Raw genomic sequence first — 26870 nt, forward strand, 5'->3', positions numbered from 1 at the left:
TCACTTGCATCAGACTGGTGTGCTAACATTTACCCTTTCATGAAGTGGGCCTGTCAGACCCTGAGTTCAAGGCACAGAACTGGCAAAAACTTAATCCTGTGGGAAAACCCAATTGTCCCACTGTTTTCCTTATCGGTGAAAGTCCTGGGCCTCAGGAATGATGTAGAATACATAAGCAAATCTATGTCTTATGTAATAGGATGCAACAAATGTTATATGTGTGATCATACTCACTCAAATGCATAAGAAATAAATAAAACATAAAAAATGAATACACTAACCACAACATACAGTAAACATTTGCATGTAAATATAAATCATGTTTTTAAAGTGTATACGAATATTATTTTTGAATTCAGGCCCTAGGAACAGGCCTTTCTTTATTGTCTTCCAGCATGGTGATCTTCCCATCCCCCAATGTGCTGCCGATTTCCCCCGACCCTGAGTTCAAATACCAGGCCTGGCAGAAAAAATGGCAAGAATTACAAGCCACGGATCCTCATAATATTTTAAATTTTTTAATGTATGTATGTATGTATGTATGTATGCATGTATGTATGTTTGTATGGTTTTTTTTTTTATTTTGTCAAGCACAGGGCTTGAACTCAGGTAGTGGCAATTCTACCTCAGCTTTGATCACTCTAGGCTGTGATGTAGCCACTGGACCCACAGCTGCTAATTGGATCAGGCCTTTCAGGGAAAACAATGCACAGAAAAAATGTGGCCTTTTTATGTTTTCTTCCTTTGCACGGTGACCCTCCTAGGTCTGAATGACACTGTTGCAAAGGGTACTTCACCTTGCATTGCTGAAGGTTGGCGGACTATTAGGGAAGCCATAGGCTCACGTGGCAACATAGGACCTGACCAAACAATGGCAGGAAATACTAAGAAACTGGTTCCCATCCATAGGAATAACAATGGATTTTTGTCAGTGTCACAGTTGAATGAGTTAATCATGATGCTCCTATAAAATTAGACAGAGTGTTTTCAGGAGTCTGATTGATTTTATTTAATATTTATGAAGCATTAAAAGAATATTATTATTTACAGGAACACAATAATTTCAGGACACTGATTGATTTCATTAATAGTGTAAGGATGAAAACAATAACATTAATTACATGGACGCATAATAAATACCCAAGAATTGGTAGGAATGTAGTCTTATAACTGAATAACGTATAGACATCTCTGGCACTCTATAAAGATATATATTTATTAGTGTACTGTCATCTGCATGTCAATCTGTTCATATTTTGTTAACTCCTGGGCTCGATCTCATGTCCTGGGAACAGCCTGTCAGCTCAGTTTGCCCCAGGAGGGTGTGTTCATACTCAACCATTCATGAATTTGGCCCTGTAGGCCATGAGTTCAGATACCAGCACTCCCAAACAATGAATCATTGAATAAGAAGCTGATGCTGACACGTTTTCCTTTTCTGTGAATGTCCTGGTGTCAGGTATGAAGTGGAATACATATGCAGGTTTATATCCTATGTAATCAATGTAACCAACGTTCTATGTGTTATAATAATCAATAAATAAATGGTCAATACATAAATAAAACAAAAAATACAATAACTACACTGAATGCAATATGGAGTGAACGTATGTATGTAAATATAAATATAAATCATATATTTAAATTGTACATGAATAGGTGGGGATCGATTTCAGGCCTAAGGAACAGAATTGAATTTCTTGACTTCAAGGAAGCCAGATTCCCCTTCCTACACAGTACAACAGTGTTACCCAGACCATGAGTTCAAATCCCAGTCCTGGCAGAAAAATGGCACCTTTATAGTATGTGAGGCCCAATTCTTAGGTATTTCATTATTCCTCCATTTTATGAATGTTATTGTGTAAATGCTTAATAAAGTATTAAATAAAATCGATTAGTGTCCTATAATATAATTATGTACAATTTTATCCTAGAATCATTCAAGAACTGCCCATTCAATCATGAAATACATCCCATCCTATTTGTATTCATATGGATATGAATGAGTGTCTTAGGATCTCCTGCCATTTGGAGGTGGCAGCCCCAGGATTCGAACTTTGTGTTCTAGCTTCCCCCACTTAAACCCGAGAATAGGGATCTCACTGTTCTGCCCAAGAACATCAGCAAGACCAATGATTAGGCAGGCACCAGTGGCTCTCAACATTCCTCCTTGACGTTTACAAGGCTGTGATGGGAGGATCATGGTCAAGGTCACCCTCAGGAGGAAAGTCCTTGAGATCCTGTCCAACTTCAGTGCCAACAAAGCCAGAAGCCCTGTGCCTCCAGTGGAAGAGGGCCAGCCTTCAGCAAAAGCAGCTCAGAGACTGTGCCCAGATCCTGAGTTCAAGGTTCGGAACTGGTAACAAACAGACATAAACAACAATCTGTGCAGCCATCTAGCTAAAGCGGTCTCCCTCTTGTCCCCAACTGAATGGGACAGAGTTCCCTGGGAAAAGTGCTGGGAGAGCCCCTGTCAACTTGATTCTGCCCATGCTGATTGCATCACAGGATTCTAGCCACACCCCCATTATTTCATGTTTCTTTCTGACCAATGGGATACAAGAATGGTGGCAACGCCCACATTCCATGATGCCTGGTAGCACCTGGATTCCCTTTTTTAGTACACCACTACCAGCAGTTAAGGAAGGTAGAGGTGGATGAGTGGTGAGCAAGAGACTCAAGGTAACTTTAGAGAATAGTAAGAAATTGACATGCCCCACCCCCCTACCCCCCTTCCTGTGGTGCTGGATTTCAAATCTCAGCGGGCCTAAGGCCCTGACCTGGTCTCTGCCCCTGGTCCTCTGCTCTGGGTCCATGTGTCTGCCATGTCACCGCCATCCCTGCTTGCTCTACCTGGATCAGCTGCCAACAGTGTCTCCCAGCAGCACAGGTGAGTGGCCGCCCCAATACCATTCCCAACTCGGGTCAGAAACCCCTGTGAGAGCACCATAACCCCCTGCTTTTTTCCTCTCCCTGGCTCTGAGGAGCCACCTTTCTGTCTTGTGCATTTCTGAGAAACAATATATGCTCAGGCTGGGCTGAGCTCAGGCGGTCCTCCTGTGACATGTATGCTCCACCAGTCCTGGTCCTCTGTAGTTGGGATGGTAGACATGTAGAGCCATGCTCAGTCATCAGTTTAGATGGATATCACAAACTCTTAGTCCATGGCAGCCGATTCTTGACCACAGATAAAGCTCTGGGTAGGGCCACAACCATTGGAACTCAGTCTCTTCACAGGACAGTTGTGAGGAAACAAAGGATTTATATAGAGAGATCTCTGAAACATGGCTAGGCACAGAGGGAGTGGCCTTCAGGTAATGTTCTCGACAATTCTGTGAGCATATGACAGGAAGATACTTGGAAAGGGTTCAGGTGGCCCCTGTTATTAACGGGGCAACCGGTGTGGGATTATGAAACAAAACATGGCTCTCTTTCATCATTACCCTATCCACATGAGGAAGGGTATCCTTCACTGTGTTGAGTTTTGCAACTGGGGAAAACAAAGCATGGAGATGCTGGGTGACCTACTTATGACCTCAAGTTCACAGGAAGCTAGGCCTGACTTCTCTACCATGCTCCCTAGTTAAATGGGTGCTATTCAGTCCACTTTTTGTAGTGGGAAGTCCACTTCTTGTCAGTCATGGGGCTTGAACTCTAGGTCTTGGCGCTGTTCAGGAGCTCCTCAGCTCAAGACTAGCGCTCTACCACTTGAGCCCACAGCACCACTTTCAGTTTTCTGGTGGATCTTTGGAGATAAGGGTCTCACAGACTTTCTTTCCCGAGCTGGCTATGAACCATGATCCTCATTTCTCAGACTCCTGTGTAGTTGGGATTAGAGTTCTGAGCCACCGGCACAGGGTTTAAGTGTACTTCTCACTTTCTTTCTCCCTCTCTCTCACATGAACTGGTTGAATGTGTGCTGGAGGAGGTGGCCCATTGTCTCCATGTGGCTAGAACCCATGGTGGCCCTCTCATTCTGGAGGTGGGCTGTGGGTCAGGAGCTGTCTCGCTCAGCCTGTTGAAACAGCTCCATGACATAATCTCCTCTGTACCCTGGCTAGACCATGACGGTTATTCATTTTCCATCCAGCCTTACTGGACTTCTCATATTGAACTGTTTTCTACATCATTTTCTAGCACCTGGCCAAAATTATGATACATAGTTACAGAATCAAAATATCATGCCTTCTTAAGAAATTCATTTAGGATTCTGGGAATGTGGTTTCATGGTACGGTGATTGCCTAGCATGCATGAAACCCTGGGTTCAATTCCCTAGTACCACATAAACAGAAAAACACTGGAAGTGGTGCTGTGCCTCAAGTGGTAGAGTGCTAGCCTTGAGAAAAAAAAAAGCTCAGAATAATTCCCTAGCCCTGAGTTTAAGCCCCTGGACTGGCAATAAAAAAAAGTATTCAAATATTTTTTCATTCATGTGACTGTTTCTAATATATTTATAAGATGATTTCTTTGTTGCTTTTTATGTCCCCCCACACACGATATAACCCCTGCTTTCACTGTATTTAATGTTGGTATAATTTGTGGAGGGGAATGGAAAAAAAAAACAAATCGTTTAAATAGGGATACAGGTGGACCCATTGTAATAACGAGAAGTACAAGTCGTTATGTTGAAAAACGAACTTTACAATTTTGGCGGGGGGGGGGGAGGCGGTAGAGATGGGAGGGATGGTAAGGGATAGGAAGGGGAAACAAAGGAGGAGGCAACAATACTTGATAAGAAATGTACTCATTATCTTGCCCACATGTAATTGTAACTCCTCTGTACAGTATTTTCACAATTAAAAAAAAAACCATTTAGTTAGCAAATGCAAAATAAAGAAACCATACTTTGAATATATAATTGCTCCTTCCATACTGACACCTGACAAGAGTCCCTTATTCATGTACTTTACTTATAATAGCATACTCTGTTGAAAAAAAAGTTTTGGTCATTAGGTCAAAGCAACTGATGCCAGGATTTTGTGTGGTCACTGCTAATCACAGAGAGTCTAAGTGACATTTGGAAATCTTTTTGGTCAATCATAGTACCAAAAACGCAGAGGCTAATTAACAGTTGTGACAGAATAGAAGGAATAACTCGATGGAAGGAATAAATGATAGCAACTAAGGTGTACCAGAAACTGTTCTTGAGAACCATTTTTGGTTATTGAAGAACTAGTTATCAACTAAGCTTATTCCTCATTGCCTTTAGCAGTCTAAATCTCTTAGGCTAGTTCTTAATATCTGTGTGATAAATGTATCTCTTTCTGTGCTGTTCTTTCCTACTCAATCTCCTTTGCTTTCTAAAAGTCTGTCTTTCTATTTTTCACTATGAACATTTCCTGATACTAAATACAACCATACAGATGGCAGAGGATGCTAATGTAAGGGTCCCATGAGTCATTAATGTAACAACATGGAAAAGGAGGACATATTTATTGCTACCTCAATTTTTCTGAAAAGCTGCAATGTCATCATTTGTTTCAAATTTCCATACTTTGTCTACATAGTGTCATTAAGTGCACATAAATGCAAATATGAGCCAGGTGCTGATGGTTCATGCCTGTAATGCTAGCTACTCAGGAGATTGAGACTAGAGGATTGTGGTTCAAAGCCTGGTCAGGAAAGTCCACGAGACCCTTTTCTTCAATTAACCACCAGAATCCCAGAAGTGGTGCTGGAGCTAAAGTGGTAGAGTGTTCAACTTGAGTTGAAGAGCCGAGGAATAATGCCCAGGGTCAGAGTTCAATCCCCACGACCAACAAAAAAAGTGAAATGTGACTTTAAGTTTCCACAAAAGAAACGACAAGTTCAATAATCTTTCCAAGCAGAAAAAATAATTCCAAAATGATTCAGTGTACCTACTTTTGCTGAATTATTTAAGTTATGGCTTTTTTTGCTGGACATAATCTCTTCTTTTAAAAATTGTCAAATATTAGCTTTACAATATACTTTATCTAATATTTCTTATTTCAAAAGAGAAGTCTATACAGCTGATATCACATAGCTTTCTTACTAGCTTAGTTCAAAGTCAACCCAGGCAGGAGAGTCTGTCAAACTCTTATCTTTAAATAAACGCCCGAAATCCAGAAGTGGAGTTTTGGCTCAACAGTAGAGTATTGGCTTTGGGGGCAGGTGGGCAGGAAAGGCAACTGTTCAGGAACAAGGTCCAGCCTCAGGGTTCAAGCTCCACAACCAGCACAAACTAAACAAGCAGATATTTCTTTGGGACCCTCCTTAAAAGAATACTCCTTTAAGAGAAGGGGCTCCTTTTGTTGATCATACTCACTAGATCCTGCTTTTTGGAATCCTTATTGCTAAGGAGAACTCAGGACCATACTAAGTAATTGATAACTGACTCCTGCAACAAAAGGATCATCTCAGGAATGAAATATCCATGCATAAGGCACTTTAAAATTTCCATGTCTTTGTTTCTTTGCAGTAGAACATTTTTAAAACAACGTTATTTCTTTTTGTTCTATACTGGCCTTCAAATAACACATTATTTCTTTTTGTAATACTCAACTAAAAGTTTACAGAAAAGTTTTATATGAGTAAATAACACACTCGAAAAAGTCAGGGACAGAGTTTCCTTCAAGCCTTGGGATTGTTTTCTTGTACAGTAAAAAGGAAATCACATATTAACTTGAACTTTGTCATTCCTCCATGTTCCATTCCTCTCCTGGGATCAGTTTCCACATCCAGTAACCGTTACTTCCAGTAACAACCAATGGTGCTGCTTGAGGTATAATGAACAGGATTCATTGTAGGGTACAATTGGATTCAACATACTTGTCAATAAATGTAACACAAGCCATCAGCAGAAGCAGGGACAAGAACCACATGATCTTTATATGGATTTAGAAATCTTTTAATAAGCTCCAATACCCCTATATGATTAAAAGGTCTGAGAAGCTAAGAATGCATGCAACTTTCCTCAATATTATACAGAGTATGCATTTGACAAAGAATGTACCTAACAGTGGACACATGAAGACATTAAAATCTGGAATGAAGTCTAGACTAAAACTCTTCTACACAGCTCTTTAAAAACCACTTGACCCACAACTATTTTTCTAATAAAACAATTACTAATACCAGAAAAGTCTTATTAATTTTTCTTGCATCTGTTGCTTAAAGATTTGTGATAAGCTGGGCTTCTCAATAAACTCTAAAGCAGAAATATTTGTCTTGGAGTCTGTGGATGCTTTAAACCTGTGTTTTAATTCACAATGTTACATTAAATGATTTAAGGGTTTGGGATCATTTCAAACATTTGTGGTGTAATGAATGATCTTTGTTAAACATGTATTCTGTAAAGTGCCGTAGTCTTTTTATGTGTAGTGTATTTAAATATATATTATATAAAATACATACACAGATTTGTGTGAAAGATGTGCAATAACAAAGATGTATGAATGTATGTATATATATATATATATATATATATATATGTATATATATTTTGGAAACTGGACAGGAGTCGAAATGGGGTGTTTCTGTTTTGGCAGAGGAGAATCACACATTTTTTACCTGCATGGCCTCATCATTAGCGTTAAACAATTTTAATGCTACACAAATCTTATGTGAAGAAATGGCTGCTATGAACTCATTTTCTCTTAGGTCTAAAATAAAATAATCACTGTACGTGAGTGAAGCCAGACCCAGTTAATGCTAGTCTTTCATGTGAAATGTGAAGCTCCCATGTTGCCTTTTTCTGTTGGTGTGATAACCAGTAATTAGTACATTCTCAATAAGGAGCTATTTCTTAACATAGACCAGGTTAATGCTACACCACTGTTTAAAGGGCTAATCTCACACCTTCTTAGCCATGAGTCTGGCTTAGAATGGAGTTCTCTGTGCAATAACTTTTGGCCACTGGAAATTCCTGGCCTCCAGTTGTGTTTGGGTACCAATGACTCCATTGGCCCCAAGAGTTGATGGGATGACTGGGATTTCGACTGAGACTGTGGTGAAACTCTGCCCAAGGCTGAGGGGGTCAAGAGGTGCTTTGGAGGAACTTGGCACCATTTGAAATTCAGCAGCCATTTGAGCCAAATATAAAATTGTATTTACAACTGACAGACTCAATTTGAGTCTTCAAATTTGTGGTTATTCTATTGTAAAGTAATATGTTGTTTATCTAGCATTTATTAGATTTTATGCATATGTATTTTCACAATGTGCTCCTCAGTTTGAACTAAACCAGATTTTGCAAACAAAAAATAATAAAATAAAATCTGGAATAAAACAAGGATGTCCACTCTCTCTACTACTCTTCCATATAGTAGTGGACATTCTAGCAAGAGCAATAGGCAAGAGAAAAACATAACGGGGATCCAAATAAGGAAGAAGTAAAACGATCCCTTTGTACAGATGAAATGATCCTGTATTTAGAGACCCTATACCTACCTTCCTCAAGTTAGTAAAGGTGTTGCTAACCTTTAGTAATGTAGCAAGGGTATAAAACCCACAAGAATCAGTAGTCTTTCTTTGTTACCAACAATGGGAACATCCAGGTTGAAATCCAAAAAATAACCTCATATGTATTAGCCTCAAAATCAACTCAAATCTAAACAAAACAAAACAACAACAACAAAAAAACTAGGAATTAATTTAACCAAAAATGTGAAGGACCTCTACTGTGAAAATTTAAAAATATAAAAAGGGAAACTGAAGGAGATTCAAGGAAATGCAAAATTTTTCAATGCTTTCACAAATAACATTGTGAAAACTGCACTTCTGCCCCCAAACAATTGACAATGCACTACCCATCAAAATCCCAACAATATTCTTCAATGCAGTAGAGAAAGCAATCCAAATTTAATATGAAATTAGAGAATTACAGATGAAAAAGTAGGCTTAGAAATGAACTCATGGGCCTATAGTCATCTTACACACACACACACACACACACACACACACACACACACACACAAACACACAATGGAATTCTATTCACCCATTAGAAAGGATGACTTTTCACCAGTCTTAAGGAAAATGAAAGGCTTGGCAAAATTATGCTAAGAGAAAGGAATGCAGACGCAGAAAAATACAGGTTTCATGGATTCATTCATTTATGGTAGCTAGAAGTAAAATCTACAAGTAAAAAATCTACAAGTAAAAAAGACAGATTCTACCCCTTCCCAGTTAGAATGGCCATTATCAAGAAAACTAATAATAGCAAATGCTGCCGTGGGTGTAGCCAATTGGTAACCTCCCTGGGCTGGCTTTGAACCATGATCCTCAGATCTCAGCCTCCTGAGTAATAAGGATTACAAGCGTGAGCCACAAGCACCCGTCTCCAATTGAGAATTCTATTACACTGTTGGTGGGAAGTTAAACTTGTTCCACTCCTCTGGAATGCAGTATGGAGTTTCCTCAAAAGACTAAACATAGATCTCTCTTATGACCCCTTAATTCCCCTCATGGGCAGTAATCCAATAAATAAACAAGCTCACATTAACGCTACAAGCATAACCATGTTCAGGGCCCGGGCCCAGAGTTCAAGGACTGGAAAAAAATGTTACCACTGCTGGTATTGGATCCCGAAAATATGAACTTTTTGACATAAGATAACAAACCATTCTATTTGCAGTAGCTAGGACAGGATTTAAATGTTGTGGGTGATAAAATGGCTTCTTTGTTGAATGTTAGGAAAAGATGTAGGCAGTCCAACAAAAGGGAGATTTTTTTTGGTCTTGGTCGAGGGGCTTTAAGTCTGGGCTTGTGTACTGTCTCTGAGCTCTTCAACTCAAATGGAGATAAGAGTCTCAGGGACTTTCCTGCCAGGCTGGCTTTGAAAAGCAGTCCTCAGTTCTCAGCTTCCTGAGTAGCTAGGATTACAGCTGTGAGCCTCTGGCACCAGGCTAAAAATGGGGGATTTTTAAAAAAGAAAATCCCCCTCTTCATCTATGTCTAAACCTCAGATATCACTATTAGAACACTTCACCCTCAACTCATTTCATCAGACATTTGTAAATTTTCTCTTTTCCTTCATGTGGGAATACTGCAGTAAATATCAACTCAGCTGTGGGAATGGATCAATTGTATGGTATTTGCTAGCACATAAATCAGCAACTGTTACATCAAAACAAATGAAACCCTCATTTGGAATATTTTTTCTCTTTTTATTACAAATCTGTGCTTGATTCCTTCCTAATGTGATATTGGACCTCGTAACTGAGTGATGACGTTTTCTTTCTCTTCAGCAATTGGCCTTCTCCTACATGTGGTCAAATATTTAAGAATGCAAAGATTTCCATTGATAATTCATTAAGCTGACCTCTAAGAGAATGCACATATCTGGAATTTGGTCTGCTGTCTTGTTCTTATATGCACAGGCTTTCTAAGATTTATTTGCTGTACAAGGAATTGTATTTTCCAATCTTCTTGTGACCAATTTTAGTCTCTCTGATCAGTCTTTTGACCCTCTCTCTGAAGACCTATTTCAGTCTGCCTCATAAAAATATATTAGTTATCAGATAAATGACTCTCAGCTTCCGTATTTTGCCTGACTTCATGTAGGCTGTGATAGTTGCCCTGAGTTGCTGTTCTTGCTGGAGTTTTGTTTTGTTTTGTTTTTAGAGGCCTAGGATTACTATTCACGGTAGTAGCTTCTCTGGACCCCTTTGATCCCCAGGCCTGTAGTCAATGGGTTTTTTCCTAAAGATACAAAGAACAGCTGAATAAATTCCTGTTTTAATTGTCTCAAAATGATTCAATCCGGCATCCTTGCAAAGCCATGGATAATCCAATGTAACCACTTAATAAATGGTCTATCAAGATGGCTTTTCAAGGTTGACTGTAAAAAATGTTCATTTCCAAGTCACCAACATAAAACAGATCACATCCCTGGGAGCAGACTTTTGGAAGGAAGGTACCCCTTCCTTCCTTCTCTTATGATAGACCCAACCATAATATTCTGCAGTTGTGGTCAGCCTTGAGCACATTTTCCTTATAATATTCTGTAGTGTAAAAGAGGACCAACTATCAAAATAAAGGTGAAAATACTTATCTACTACACACTGATTTATCTTTTTTATATCTGTTGTTATTTTCATTACTTCAAACACATGGATAATTTAAACTTGGGATTAAACAAGTGGCAAAATATTGATAGAATAAACATTCAGTTTACCTTCATATATCCAATAAAATACACTTATCCCTTTATGGAAAATTAAGTCCAACTATAGAAACAAGGGCAGGGATATAAAATAATCCTCAACTCAGAAATTCAGTCTCTCTATAAATATTTATTTGGTTTCTACCAAATAAATAAAATTTAATTAATGAATGTGACTTTTAAGTATCATCGGAAACACTCTTCATATACATAATTGTTTATAATTTTATAGATGTCACCTTGGCAAGAATTTAACATGCATGTAGAAATCAAATTTCCACAATTTAAGCTAGATGAGAGGAGTCAAACTCTGCTGTACTGTGTGGTGTGAATATTACCACAGTGCTGAACCCTTCCACCTAATACCAAGTCATGTGCAATAATTTATTATTTGATGTTAAGATGAGTGCGAAGTAGAAAACACTTTGAATTATTACATTAATTCACAGAAATGAAACAATAATGATGTTATTCATTTAAATTCTAATGCTTCTCAATTTTACAATTCATGCTATATATTATTAAACTTAGTTTCACTTTCTTTTCTATAGCTACTGAAATTAAAATTATATATTAAACATTCAATATTAAGAAATCAATAAGAAGTAACCTAATTTTAAAACGATATACTATTAAACTGTGATTTGAAGTATAGTTCCAACAAGTTGTGAGGTTAAGAAAACATTACTAGAATTATTAGTAATATTTTATAACTTACCAGCTTGTTATTTGTTTACTAATTGTGTCATTTTTTATTCTTGGTCCAAGTCATCTGTTTACCTTAATTGTTTAGTTTTCTATTTTATCTCTATTGGTTTACTGATTGTACATTTTATTTTCCCTTTTTAGTGACTGACATGAGGCTGAAAATCTGCATGCTAGTTTATTACTTCCTATGTTAAAGTCAAATTACTGCTCTTCACAGCTGTTTTACTCTTCTTTGTATAGTACAGTATTTCCCCACTCACATGTCCTGTATTGCTGCTTGCTATCATGTATTTTATATTTTATATTTAAATTTTATTGTCAAGTTAATGTACAGAGGGGTCATAGTTACATAAGTAAGATAATGAATTCATTTCTTTTATAACTTGTTATCCCTTCCCCCATTTTTCTCCCTCTTCCATCCCAATGCCCCCCCAAGACTATTTCCAACGTATTGTCTTGTGAGTATCACTGTTGCATAAGTTCCCCCTTTTGTCCTTTGTCTCACCATTTTGCTTTTTCCCTTTCCCTTAACTAGTTCGGATCAACATATTTACAATATCCAGGGTATCAAAATCAAATACAGTTACTACAGAGGATAAGCCATAGGTGTGGAAAACACAAAAGGATAAAAAGAAATCACATATTACATTTAGAACAACAAGAAATAACATATCTTGGATATCATTTCCCTTGGAATCACCATACACCCTCATATGTACATAGCTATTGAGCTATTCTTCTCATCTACTAAGATTATCCTTGATGTACACAATAATGCTCCCCTATTACACAGTAATTCCACTTCTTGGCATTTACCCAAGTGATCACAAACAAGATCACACTAAAGTTACTAGAACAATTATGTTTATCACAGTATTATTTATCATAGCTAGGATAAGGAATCAACCCAGATGCTCCTCAGTAGATCAAGGATCAAGAGAATGTCTCACACACACACACACACACACACACACACACACACACACACACACACACACATTGAATACTATGCTTCCATCAGAAAGAATGATACCACCTCATTTGTAGCGATATGGAAGATCTTGGGAAAAAATCATATTAAGTTATGTAAGCCAAACTTAAAGAAACATAGGTCCCATGGTTTCCCTTATTTGGAATTATTAGTTTACATCTAGGATAATCTCATGTATTTAAATTTGACATTTTGTTCTATGTTGAGCATACAACATTATTGCTACCTTGTTTGTTATTTCTGCAAACAGGCAGGTATATTTAAAGAATTACGTTCATGTCATCGATTACTGAAGGAAGAACATCTAAAAGAGCAGCCCCTACTAGGAAGAACAACTCCTACTCATTTAGTTTCATTCCTATCTTAGGCCAGTGTTGTCCTCTGTATCCTCATGTTGTACATTAAAATTGTATGCTTGGTCATCCTGTATATTTACTATCTTCTACATTGTGACCTAAATGCCCCAGCAATTCCAGTTTGCTTTACTTTAAAAAAAATTTCTCTCATAATGATTGAGTTTGGTGTGTGTGTGTGTGTGTATGTGTTTGTGTGTGTGTGTGTGTGTGTGTGTGTAGTTTTACAAATATCAGAAGACATCATTTTTCTTCATTTAGAGTACATCTTTCAGGTCATTGTAAGTTATGCCTAATTGGAGAAATCTCTTGCTATTTTAAAGATGAAACAGAAAAATATATTTGTGCATGCACCACAGTTGCTTTATTAGTCTGTTGTTGAACACTTAACTTCTATTTATATCTGGGCGGCTGTTGTGAACAATGTGAATAACAAACAACTACAGATATATTTTCGAGTTACCCAGAGAGAAATAATCAAATGATTGTTGTGTCAGATGGTATTTCAACTTTGCATTTCTTTAGAAAACTGCAAATTACTTTCTACAATGAGAATACTAACCTGTATATTGACCAAGAGTGTAGAAAATTTCCTTTTCTCACGCTCTCACCAACATTATTACATTTTGAGTTTTTTAAGGGCAGGTTTTTACAATGTGCAGAACCCCAGACTGGCCTTAGACGCAAATCCTCTTACTCCAAACTGCTAAATGCTTGGAATTATAAGCCTTTTCACCACACCTGCTTCCTTTGATTTTTTTGATAAGAGTTATTATAGTTCTGAAGTAGTATCATAGTAATTTTCAATTGCATTTCTATAATGACTTCTGTTCACAAAGCATTAATCTAGCATAGAAGTGGTATTAAGCACAACTTTGTAAACACACTGGCGCTTTTCAGGACTTTTTGGAAACATGTCTATTCAGAACTTTTGTCCATTTTTAATCGTTTCGTGTTAATCTCATCTTTAATCTCTCTATACAAAATCAATACTTAATTCAATAGTAGAAAGAAAAAAATTAAGCAACTCCTAACATTTTTCAATTTTCAATAATATTATATTGTTTAAATCATTTTTTGTTTACACTTAAGACTATATAAATAAATTTAGTTAGACCTTTTACAAGGCTATATGTATTTTATTTATTTTTCGTTCATGGCTCTTTCCAAAGCCTGCGTGTCTAATTTTTCTAGGTTTCTTTCAGTCTCATGTAGTTCAGATTTCAAACTGAAGTATAAATGGAAAGAAGCACAAAAACAATAGAGTTCCTCTCATCTGATGATGCCTCTACAAGAATAAGGAAAGAATTCAATCTTCTAAGGACCTTTGATTGACTATAAAAAAGAGAATTCATTCCTCTAGGTCTTCCCTATTTTTGAAATTTAACTTAAATGATGTAAAACACAATATACTACTCAGAGACTTTTATGTTTTCATCAGTTTTGCACATTTTCATATGGACTTCACTTCAGTCTACAACATTCCTTCATTATTCTGTCCCTGATGTTTTTATACTGTCAAGACATAATAAAATCAGTTTGATTTACAGCATGAGAAGTTATCCACCTGGCTGACTTTGAAGCAGAGCATGGTCAATAGAGAACATGCCTTCTGGTTTCTCATTACATGTAATGGCTTTTGTAATACTGATTGCATTCTATTTAATATTTTAAAAAAAAAACTGCTGGCTAGTTTGTGATCATTTGGGTAAATGCCCCAAAGTGGTATTGTTGGATCATAGAGGAGCTCTATGTGGAGTCTTTGGAGGAAACTCCATACTACTTTCCAAAGTTGTTGAACAAGTTTACACTCCCAACAATAATGCATTAAGGTTCCATTCTGTCCACATCCCCACCAGCATCTGTTGTTTTTAGAGTTCATGACTATAGCCATTCTAACTGGGGTGATATGGTATCTCAATGTTGTTTTGATTTGCATTTCTTTTATGGCTAGAGAGGTTGAGCATTTCTTCATGTGTCTATTGGCCATACTTTTTTCCTCTTCAGAAAAGTTTCTAAGTCTTTAGCTCACTTATTTATTGGGCAGTTGTTTGTTTGAGGATTTGTCGTTGGGGATTTAATTTTTTTGAGTTCCAGGTATATTTTAGATATGAAACTCTTGTCCATTACCAGCACAACTATGTTTATTGAAGCATTATTTATCATGGCTAAAATATGAAACAAACCCAGATGTCCCTCACTAGATAAAAGGATGAAGAAAATGTGATATATATATAAACTGGAATTCTATGCCTCCATCAGAAAGAATGACATTGCCCATTTGTTAGGAAATGGAAAGACTTAGAAAAAATTATATTAAGTGAATTAAGCCAGGCCCAAAAAAACATAGGTAATAGGTCCCATGGTTCCTCTTATTTGCAAAAACTAGTATATGTCTGAGACAAGCAGAAAAGGTCAGATAAGTTGATGTTAGGTGAAATGAACCCCAAGATAAAGATTCAACTGTTTTTTTTTCCTTTATTGCAATTGTTTCAAACATTTATAAGATGATTTCTTTGTTGATTTGTATGTCCATCCCCCATGGTATAACCCATGCTTTCACTGTATTTGTTGTTGGTATAACTTTTGGAGGGGAAGGGAAAAAAAATCATTTAAATAGGGATGCAGGTGGACTCATTGTAATAATGAGATGTACAAGTCCTTATGTCGAAAAATGAAATTTACATCTTTGGTAGGGGGGGAGAGTTGGTGGGATGGGGAGTGTGGGAGGAGATGGGAAGGGATAGGAACAAGAAGCAAAGAAGGAGGCAACAATGCTTGATAAGGAATATACTCATTATCTTGCCCATGTAATTGTAATTGTTATTCCTAGAAGTTTATGTTAAGTATTTCGCAAGTTTTTTTTCTCTTAATTCTTAAGAAAATATTTGCTATAATTCTAATATTATTACCATTTTAGTGTTAGGAAATATTGTAATTAAAGGCACTAAGTGCATGGACCAAAGACACACAGTGGGGAAGGAAATGATTCAAAATTTCAAAAAGTAGGCAATAAAAAAGTAGGTAAAATCCTCTCCATTCCCTTACTCTCTCAACTCAATATTCATGCTGTCCAAGAAATAATAGCATAGCAATTATTGCCCACGGTAATTGTTTTCTGTCACATTTTGTCTTCAACACAGTGTTGGTGACATTGGGTTATCATGCTCAGAGCTGAGCTCATAAATTGAGGTCTAAAGAGAGACAAATTTCTTGTGTTCCACAGTTCCAGTATACATTTTAAAAAGTACTAAAGGGCTGGGAAGGTAGCTCAGTGGTAGAGCGCTTGCCTTACATGCATGAGGCCCTGCGTTCGATTCCTCAGCACCACATAAGCAAAAAAGAAAAAAGGCGGAAGTGGCTCTGTGGCTCAAGTGGTAGAGCACTAGCCTTGAGCTGAAGAGCTGAGGGACAGTGCCCAGGCCCAGAGTTCAGGCCCCACGAACAGACCCCCAAAAAATATTTTAAAAAAAGTACTAAAACTAGATGGTAGCTGGTGGCTCACACCTATAATCCTGGCTACAGAGGAAGCTGAGATCTGAGGAATGCGCTTCAAAGCAAGCCCAGGCTGGAAAGTCTGTGAGACTCTTATCTCCAATAAACTACTAGGAAAGCAGAAGTGGCACTGTGGCTCAAGGGGTAGAGCACTCACCTTCAGCTGAAAGGCACAGGGAGAGCACCCAAGCCCAGAGTTCATGCCGCATGACCAATTAAAAAAAAAGATTAAAACGTTTAAGTACCATCACTTACTGTCTTTTAAGAATCCAAAAATGAAATAAATTCACATATAATCACTCCAAAATGCTTTAAAAGCGGGAGATGATAAACAAGCCTCCATGAAGTAAATTTTCTTCTACTTTTTAAATTATTCTGAAAGCCTTGTGCTGGTTGGTCACACCTGTAATCCTGTCTACGCGGGTATCTGCTCAGGAACCTGAGATCTGTGGATAACCTTTGGAAGCCAATCAGGACAAAAAATATTCATGAGATTATTTTTAAAAAATTACAATGGAATTCTATGCCTCCATCAGAAAGAATGACATTGCCCCATTTGTTAGGAAATGGAAAGATTTGGAAAAAATTATATTAAGTGAAGTAAGCCAAGCCCAAAGAAACATAGGTCCCATGGTTTCCCTTATTTGCAATATCTAGTATATGTATGAGTCAAACAGAAAAGGTCAGATAATGTGATGTTAGGAAAATGAACCCTTAACATATGTATTTAAATGTTTTTTTCTTTCATGAATTTTTTTCTAACGCATTTATAAAATTATTTCTTTGTTGCTTTGTATATCCCCCCCCCCCCACAGTATAACCCCTGCTTTCACTATATTTGATGTCCGTATAATTTGTGGAGGAGAAGGGGAAAAACAAGTCGTTTAAGGATACAGGTGGACACGTTGCAACAATGAGAAGTACAAGTTGTCATGTTGAAAATGAACTTTACAACTTTGGTGTGGGGGGGAGGATGGGGTGGGGGAGCGAGGGGAGGCTGGGAAGGGATGTGAAGGGTAAACAAAGGAGGAGGCTGCAATGCTTGATAAGAAATGTACTCATTATCTTGCCCATGTAATTGTAACCCCTCTGTACAGTATGTTCACAATAAAAAAATAATAAAAATATTAAAAAAAATTAATGAACTAGCAAAGAGCCAAGAATGGAGATGTAGCTTATATAGTAGCTCATCAATCTAGAGAGGAATGGCCTAGCGGGACCTTGATGCACTGAATTCAAACTCTGAGAACCAAAATGCGCAGGCATGCACACACACGCACATACACAAACACACATTTATTCAAAATATCTGCATGTAAGTGTTTTGCATTAATTCCTTTCTTAATGATATTATATGGGTAAAATAGGGGAAATATTCTCTTCCATCCCATAACATTTTTATATTTTTTATTGTAAAAGTACTGTACAGAGTGGTTACAGTTACATGAAAAAGTAATAGTTCATTTCCTATCAAGCATTGTTACCTCCTCCTTTGTTTTCCCCCCGCCATCCCTTCCCTCCCACCTCCACAAGTACACTCCCCTCCCCCACCCTCCTAAATTGTAAAGTTCGTTTTTCAACATACTGTCTTGGGTGTCACATTGTTGCAATGGGTCATATTGTATCCTTATTTAACCATTTTGTTTTTTCCCTTTCCATCCCCAAATTAGAGAAGTGTATATACAAGATGGAGGTGCACCAACATCAGATACAGTGAAAACAGGGGTTTAACTGTGGGGGATGCATATATAAAAAATCACCTCGTACATTATAAATATATTAGAAACCACAGGAAGAAATAAAACACCACTTTTGTTCTTATCATGGGGTTCATTTACCTTAACATCATCTTATCTAGTCATATGCACATGCTTTTGCCCTTTTTTTTTTAAATTGTGAAAATACCATACAGAGGAGTTACAATTACATGGAAAATGTAATGAGTACATTTCTTATCAAGCATTGTTGCCTACTCCTTTTTTCTGCCTTACCATACCTTCTTTGCTTATCCCGGATATGCATTAGTTTTTGCAAATAAGGGATACCACAGGACCTATGTTTCTTTTTTTTTTATATTGTGAAAATGCCATACAGAGGGGTTACAATTACATGCGTGAGTTATTGAGTACATTTTTTTTTTATTGTGAGAATACTGACAGAGGAGTTACAATTAAATGGGCAAGATTTCTTATCAAGCATTGTTGCCTCCCCTTTGTTTCCCCTTCCCATCCCTTCCCACACTCCCCCACTTTCCCCACCCTGTCCTCCTCCCCCCAAAGTAGTAAAGTTCATTTTTTGACATAATAACTTGTACATCTCATTGTTGCAATGGGTCCACTTGCTCCTCCTTTGTTTCCCCTTCCCATCCCTGCCCATCTCCCACCCCCCACACCTACCAACCCCTCCCCCCCAACCACCCCCCACTGTCCACATCCCTCAACACCCGGCAAAATCATTTTTTGACATAACGACTTGTTCATCTCATTGTTGCAATGGGTCCACCTGCATCCTTTTTAAACGATTTGTGTTTCCCTTCCACTGCACAAAGTATACCAACATCAAATACAGTGAAAACAGGGGCTTTAGCTTGCAGGAGGAACATACAGAGCAACAAAGAATTCATCTTATAAATATCTTAGAAACAATCGCAAGAAATAAAAATCATTTGAATCCTTATCTTGGGGTTCATTTTGCCTAACATCAACTTATATGATGTTTTCTGCTTGTAGCAGACACATACTAGTTATTGCAATTAAGGAAACCATGGGACCTATCTTTCTTTGGGCCTGGCTTACTTCACTTCTTTGGGCCTGGCTTAATTCACTTAATATAATTTTTTCCATGTCTTTCCATTTCCTAACAAACTGGGTGATGTCATTCTTTCTGATGGAGGCATAGAATTCCAGTACACACACACACACACACACACACACACACACACACACACACACACACACACACACACATTTTCTTGATCCATTCGTTTACTGTGGGGCCTCGGGTTCTGTTCTGTATCTTAGCTTTGGTAAATAATGCTGCAATGAACATAGTTTTGCTGGTAGTTTTAGTATGGTCTTGTTTGTGATCAAAATGGGATTGCTGGGACTTAGGGGCGCTCTATTGTAGTCTTTTGAGGAACCGCCATACTACTTTCCAAAGTATTCGAACAAGTTTAAACTCCCAACAACAATCCATTAAGGTTCCCTTCTGTCCACATCCCCTCCAGCATCTGTTCTTTTAAAAATCTAGAATGCTTCACGAAGTTGAGTGTCATCCTCAGTCAGGGGCTATTCTTCTCTTTATTGTTCCAATGTTAGTGTATGTGCTACTGAATTGAGCACAGAACATTTTTTATACATAAAGTGTAATTGATTTTCTTAAACTAGACAATTACACAAAAATTAAATTCAAAAGAATTGTCGTGAAGCCGGGCGCTGGTGGCTCACGTCTGTAACCCTAGCTACTCAGGAGGCTGAGATCTGAGGATCGCGGTTCAAAGCCAGCCCGGGCAGGAGAGACCGTGAGACTCCTATCTCCAATAAACCACCAGAAAACCGGAAGTGGCGCTGTAGCTCAAGTGGTAGAGCGCTCGCCTTGAGCTGAAGAGCTGAGGGACAGCGCCCAGGCCCAGAGTTCAAGCCCCACAACCGACAAAAAAAAAAAAAAAAAGAATTGTCGTGAAATTTTAGAACCATGTATTTCTTACAAAAGAACACATTTAAGAATAAAGTCAAGTTTGACATGTCAAAAACAAAATAATACCAGATATTTGTTGTTCAACAGATGTGTAGGAGGAGGAATTCAATTATTCTGTACAAGGAACCTGCCATTATGAACACTATAGAAAGTGTTAAGGTTTGTTAAAAGTTTTAATGTTTTAAATATGTTTAATTTTGGGAATTTGCTCATATATGCCAAAATTAAGACTATTTAGCAGGTTGTAAAACTTTTTCATAAAGCATTTAAAATTCATGGTACATACTACTAAATATGTATATTTCAGAGTTTATAGAAACTTTACTAATGAGAAGTTGCAAAGTGTTTGTGTAAAGAAGCAGATTTAAGACATTAACTGCACAGTTTCTGTTAAAATTTAAAGGCTTCTTTACTTTATATGTTAGTGAGGAACAAATGATGGTATAAGCCATATACAAATGATGAGATGAACCATAAATAATAATCTTAATAATAATAATAATAATAATCTTTAAAGGCTACTCATAGCCTATAAAATTCTTGTTGAACATCATAGACTTAGGCAGTTTTAAATGTACAGCAATATGAGAAAATAATAAATCGAATATGTAGTACATTTCAAATACTGGAAACAGCGGTAATTGTTTTTTTTATTTTATTAATCATTAATATTTATGTATTGGTTTTCCTTATTTGTAGTATTGTTTTCCTTGTTGTAATATAAAACAACTTTTTGTAAGTCATCATTAGGAAGTACTTTGAGAATGTTATTGGGATGGCCACACTGTTTTTTATAGGTATATGTGAATTTACAAAGAGCAAAATTAATAAGAACAATATATTGATTAAAATTTTATCAATTAGAATCTGAATCAGGAGTGTTGATAAATGTCCACACCTAAAATCTTAGCCCTAGACTGAAGCACTAGTGTTACAATGTTGAGCACACAAAAGTGAGAGACTGTGTTTTGTTTTGTTTTTGTTGGTTTTGGGGCTTGAACTCTTGGTCCTGGGTGCTGTCTCTCAGCTCTTCAGCTCAAGGCTAGTGGTACTACTTGAGTCACAGCATCTCTTCCATCTTTTTCTGCTTATGTGGTGCTGAGGAATCAAACCCAGGACCTCATGCATGCAAGGCAAGCACTCTACACTGAACCACCCTCCCAGCACCTGAGAGACTCTGTTTTAAAAAATCATCTAAACAACATTTACTTTCTGTTTTGTGTTATATAATGAAATAAAGAATACCTTTTTATATTTTTGAATGGTCATACTTCTAAATTTATATTAAATTCAGCCACTTTATCCTTTTCAAAGTCATGTAATATCTCTGAGAGTTTGCTTCTGTAAAGATTGTTTTTGCATTGATAATTTATTCTGAGTCATTTTTATTTTTTATCAAAATCACTTTATATTTTATGGTTTTTTGTGTTTATTTTTAAGTGTGAAAATAACAGACAGAGAGGTTACAATTAAATGGGCAAGGTAATGAGTACATTTCTTATCAAGCATTGTTGCATACTCCTTTGTTTCTCCTTACTATCCCTTCCCATCTCAACCCCCTTACGTCCCATTTCCCCCTCCCCTTTCCCCCAACTAAAGTTGTAAAATTTGTTTTTCGACATAATGTCTTGTATATCTCATTGTTGCAATGGATCCACCTGTATCCCTATTTAAAAAATTTTTCCCCTTCCCCTCCACAAATTATACCAACATCAAATACAGCGAAAACAGGGGTTATACCATGCGGGAGGGACATAAAAAGTAACAAAGAAGTCATCTTATAAATATGTTAGAAATAATTACAGAAAAGAAAAAAAATTTGAATTCTTATCATGGGGTTCACTTCACCTAACATCAACTTATCTAACAATTTCTGCATGTCTCAGACATACACTAGTAATTGCTAATAAGGGAAACCATGGGACCTATGTTTCTTTGGGCCTGGCTTAGTTCACTTAATATAATTTTTTCCAAGTTTTCCATTTCCTAACAAATGGGGCAATATCATTCTTTCAGATAGAGACATAGAATTCCATTGTGTATATATACAACATTTTCTTGATCCATTCATCTAATGAGCAACATCTGGGTTGGTTCCATATCTTAGCTATGGTAATGCTGCAATAAATATATCTGTGTGGTAGCTTTAGTATGGTCTTGTTTGTGATCATTTGGGTAAATGCCCAAAAGTGGGATTGTTGGGTCATATGGGAGCTCTATGTGGAGTCTTTGGAGGAACCTCCATACTACTTTCCAAAGTGGTTGAAAAAGATTACACTCTCACTAACAATGAAGTAAGGTTCCCTTCTGTCCACATTCCCTCCAGCATCTGTTGTTATTAGAGTTCTTGATTATAGCCATTCTAACTTGGGTGAGGTGATATCTCAGTGTTGATTGATTTGCATTTCTTTTATGGATAGGGAGGTTGAGCATTTCTGCATGTCTTTATTGGTCACTCTCCTTCCCTCTTCAGAGAAGTTTCTCTTTATGTCTTTAGCCCACTTATTTATTGGGCAGTATTTTCTTTGAGTATTTGTTGTTGGGGGATTTAATTTTTTGATTTCCAGGTCTGTTTTAGATATGAAACCATTTTCAGTTGTATGGCTAGTGAAGATCCTCTCCGATTCCGTGGGCTTTCTATTGATCCTGCTAGCTATGTCCTTTGCCATGCAGAAGCTCTGCAATTACAAGCAATCCCATTTGTCCAACCTTTCTTTCATTTGTTGTGCTTTTGCATTTCTTTTCAGAAAATTTCAGCCTTTGTCAAGGAGACCTAGGGTTTCTCCTATTCCATCCTGTAATGTTTTCAAAATATCTGCTTTGACTCCGAGGTCTTTGATCCATTTGGACTTGATTCTGGTACAGGGTGATATATAAGGATCTAGCCTTAATGTTCTACAAGTGATTAACCAATTTTGCCAGTACCATTTACTGAACAGCCTTTCTTCGATTTTATCTTTTTAGATCCTTTATCGAATATTAGATGATTATGAGTCTGTAGGTTCATTTCTGGGTTTTCAATTCTATTCCATTGTTCCTGAGATCTTTTCTTGTGCCAGTACAAAACTGTTCCAATTACTATGGCTTTGTAGAAGAGTTTGAAATTTGGTATTGATATTCCTCCAACACTGTTCTTTCTGTTAAGGATCGCTTTTTGCAATTGGGGGTCTTTTGTTGTTCCATATGAATTTTTGGATTGCCTCTTCTATTTCCTTGAAGAATGCGGTTGGAATATTGATAGGTATGACATTGAACTTGTAGATAACCTTGGGAAATATTGCCATTTTCACAAGGTTCATCCTTCCTATCGAGGAACATGGGAGGTTTTTGCCACTTTCTAAGTTCTGTTTTGATTTCCTTTTTCAGATTTTTAAAGTTTTCTTCATAGAAGTCCTTCATTTCTTTGGTTAAGTTAATTCCTAGGTATTTTATTTTTTGTGGGGCTATTAAAAATGGAAAAGCTTTCTTGATTTGAGCCACACTTTTCTCATTGTTGGCGTACAGAAATGCCATTAATTTTTGAGGGTTAATTTTATACCCTGCTATTTTTCCAGGTTTGAATCAGCTTGAGTAATTTGGGAGTGGTGTCCGTGGGATTCTTTAAGTACAAGATTATGTCATCTGCAAAGAGGGAGAATTTTACTTCTTCTTTCCCTATTTGGATCCCTTTTATGTTGGCGTATTGTCTTATTTCTGTAGCTAGGCATTCTAATACTAAATTGAAGAGAAGGTGAGAGAGTGGACATCCTTGTCTCATTCCCGAGTTAAGAGGAAATGGCTTTAGTTTTTCACCATTAATTATAATGATGGTTGTAGGTTTTCCATATACAGTTTTTATTGTATTGAGGAATGTTCCATGGATTCCTAATTTTTCCAGAACCTTCATCATAAAGGGGTGTTGGATCTGGTCCAATGCTTTTTCTGCATCTGTTGAGATAACCATGTGGTTTTAATCCTTGCTCTTGTTGATGTGATAAATTATATTAATTGATTTGTGTATATTGAAACAGGTTTGCATCCCTGAAATAAATCCAGTATATTGGTGTATGATTTTTTGGATGAATTGTTGAAGTCGATTGGCCAAAATTTTGTTGAGAAGTTTTGCATCAATGTTCATCAAAGAAATGGGTCTATACTTCTCTTTCTTTGATGAGTCCCTGCCTGGTTTGGGGATGAGGGTTATGATGGCTTCATAGAATGTGTTCGGTAGTGAACTTTCTCTTTCAATTTCATTGAAGAGTTGGAGTAGTATTTGTGTGAGCTCTATTTTGAAGCTCTTGTACAATTCCGCTATAAATCCATCAGGTCCTGGGATTTTCTTACATGGGAGGTCTCTTTTTGCTGTGACTATTTCAATGCTTGATGTGGGCCCCTTAATATGCTTTAATTCATCTTGGTTTAGTATTTGCATGTTGATAATTGCTAGCAAAAGGTCCATTTCTGCCAAGTTTTCAAACTTATTAGCATAAAGATTTGAAAATATTCACTTTTAATGTTCAGAATCTTGGTTGTTTCTGTGGTGATGTTTCCATTCTCACATCTGAGTTTATTTATTTGGGTGTGTTCCTTCTTTTTCTGATAAGATTTGCTAAGGCTTTGTCAATTTTGTTAATTTTTTCATAGAACCAACTCTTTGTTTTGTTGATTCATTCTGTTTTTTTTTTATTTCTAATTCGTTTAACTCGGATTTAATGTTAATTATTTCTTTCCATCTATTGAATTGGGGTTTATCTTGGTGTTCTTTGTCAAGGTGGTTCAGATGTCTCATTAAGTGGTTGGTTTCAGATCTCTCTAATTTGTTGGTGTAGGAATTCAGAGCTATAAACTTGCCTCTGAGTACTGTCTTTGCAGTGTCCCAGAGGAGCTGGTAATTTGTGTGTTCATTTTTGTGGAATATCATGGACATTTGAATTTCCTTTCTAATCTCTTCCATGACCCCCTCGTTATTCAACAGTGTGTCGTCCAGCCTCCATGCATTACAAGACTTTTTTGGTGTTGAGTTCTAATTGTATTCCCTTGTGGTCTGAGAGGATGCAAGGTGTAACTTCAATGTTTCTGAGTTTGGACAAGTTTGTTTTGTGACCTAAAATGTGATCTCTTTTGGAAAATGTTCCATGAACTGCAGAGTAAAACGAGTATTCTGATGCTACTGGGTGAAATATTCAGTAGATGTCTGTTAAATCTATTTGCTCTATGCAGTTGTTTAAATCTGCGGTTTCCCTGTTGATTTTTTTTTTGCTGATTTGATCTATATAGTGGGGATAGTGGTGTGTTAAAATCCTCAACAATTAATGTCGTTGAATCTATGTGAGATCTGAGGGAAAATAGTGTCTCTTGGATAAATTTTGGTGCTCTATTGTTTGGCAATTCCATATTTAGAATTGTAATATCCTCCTGAAATAGAGAACCCATAAGTCATATGTAGTGACCTTCTTTATCTCTTTACACTAATTTTAATTCGAGGCATATTTTATCTGATATTATTATTGCAACTCCTTCCTGTTTATGGCAGCCGTTTGCTTCGTAGATTTTATTCCATCTTTCATTAACAAAATGTGTTTGCTTTTATAGGTAAAGTGTGCCTCCTGAAGGCAGGAGATAGAATTATCTTGCTTTTTAATCCAACTAGACAGTCTATTTCGCTAAATTGGAGCTTTAAGACTGTTAATGTTGAGAGGTAGGACTGAGAGGTGTTTGGTAGCTCCTGCCATGCTATCCACCTCCTTGGGGGCTGTGGAAACTTGGTTTTTCCTATGGTTCTTGGATTCTCAGTTTGGGTGTGGTTTCTTAGCCATTATTGTGGTCTTGTTGGGTTTCTGTGTGTAGGTCATCTTTAAGTATTTTTTATAGGGCTGGTTTGGTAGAGATATATTTTTCAGTTTTTCTTTGCTATGGAAGGTTTTTATTTGACCTTCGGTTATGAAGGAGAGTTAAATTGGGTACAGTATTCTTGGTTGAAAATTGTTTGTCTTCAGGGCATGGCATACAGCCTGCCAGGCTCTTCTTGCTTTACTTATCTATGCTGAAAAATATGAGGTGATTCTAATTGGTTTTCCTTTATAGATGATTGATCTTTTCTCCTTGACATTTTTAAGAACTTATTCTTGATCTGAATTGGTCCTGTGTAGATTATAATGTGACAATGGGAAGTGCTGTTCTGTTCTGGTCTATTTGGGGTTCTACAAGCATCTTGTATCTGAATAGGCCTATCTTTTTGTATGTTTGGGAAGTTCTCTGCTAGGATCCTGTTAAACAAATTTCCTCGACAATTAACTTCTGTCTCTACGTGCTCCTCTACAACATTTGTCCTCAGAGTAGGCCTTCTGATTGTGTATTCCAAATGTTGAATAGATCTATCATATTTCTTGGATTTGTCTTGGATAATTGTATGTTCTTTCTCTATAATACCTAGGCTGTCTTCAATCCCCAAGTTTCGATCTTCTGCATGCTCTAACCTACTGTTGTCTTTCTACTTGGTTTATTTCTTTTCCTTCTATTTGG

General features: G+C 37.0%; 1 non-coding gene across 1 annotated transcript; it reads right to left on the reverse strand.

Moving 5' to 3' along the window:
- Positions 1 to 19912: 19912 nt before the first annotated feature.
- Positions 19913 to 20014, reverse strand: LOC122110466. Its single transcript, XR_006147874.1, has one exon. It is a non-coding gene; the product is annotated as a U6 spliceosomal RNA (small nuclear RNA).
- Positions 20015 to 26870: the final 6856 nt, after the last annotated feature.

The sequence above is a fragment of the Dipodomys spectabilis genome, unplaced genomic scaffold (genome assembly GCF_019054845.1).
Source record: "Dipodomys spectabilis isolate Male_0828 unplaced genomic scaffold, ASM1905484v1 ptg000078l, whole genome shotgun sequence".
NCBI lineage: Eukaryota > Metazoa > Chordata > Mammalia > Rodentia > Heteromyidae > Dipodomys > Dipodomys spectabilis.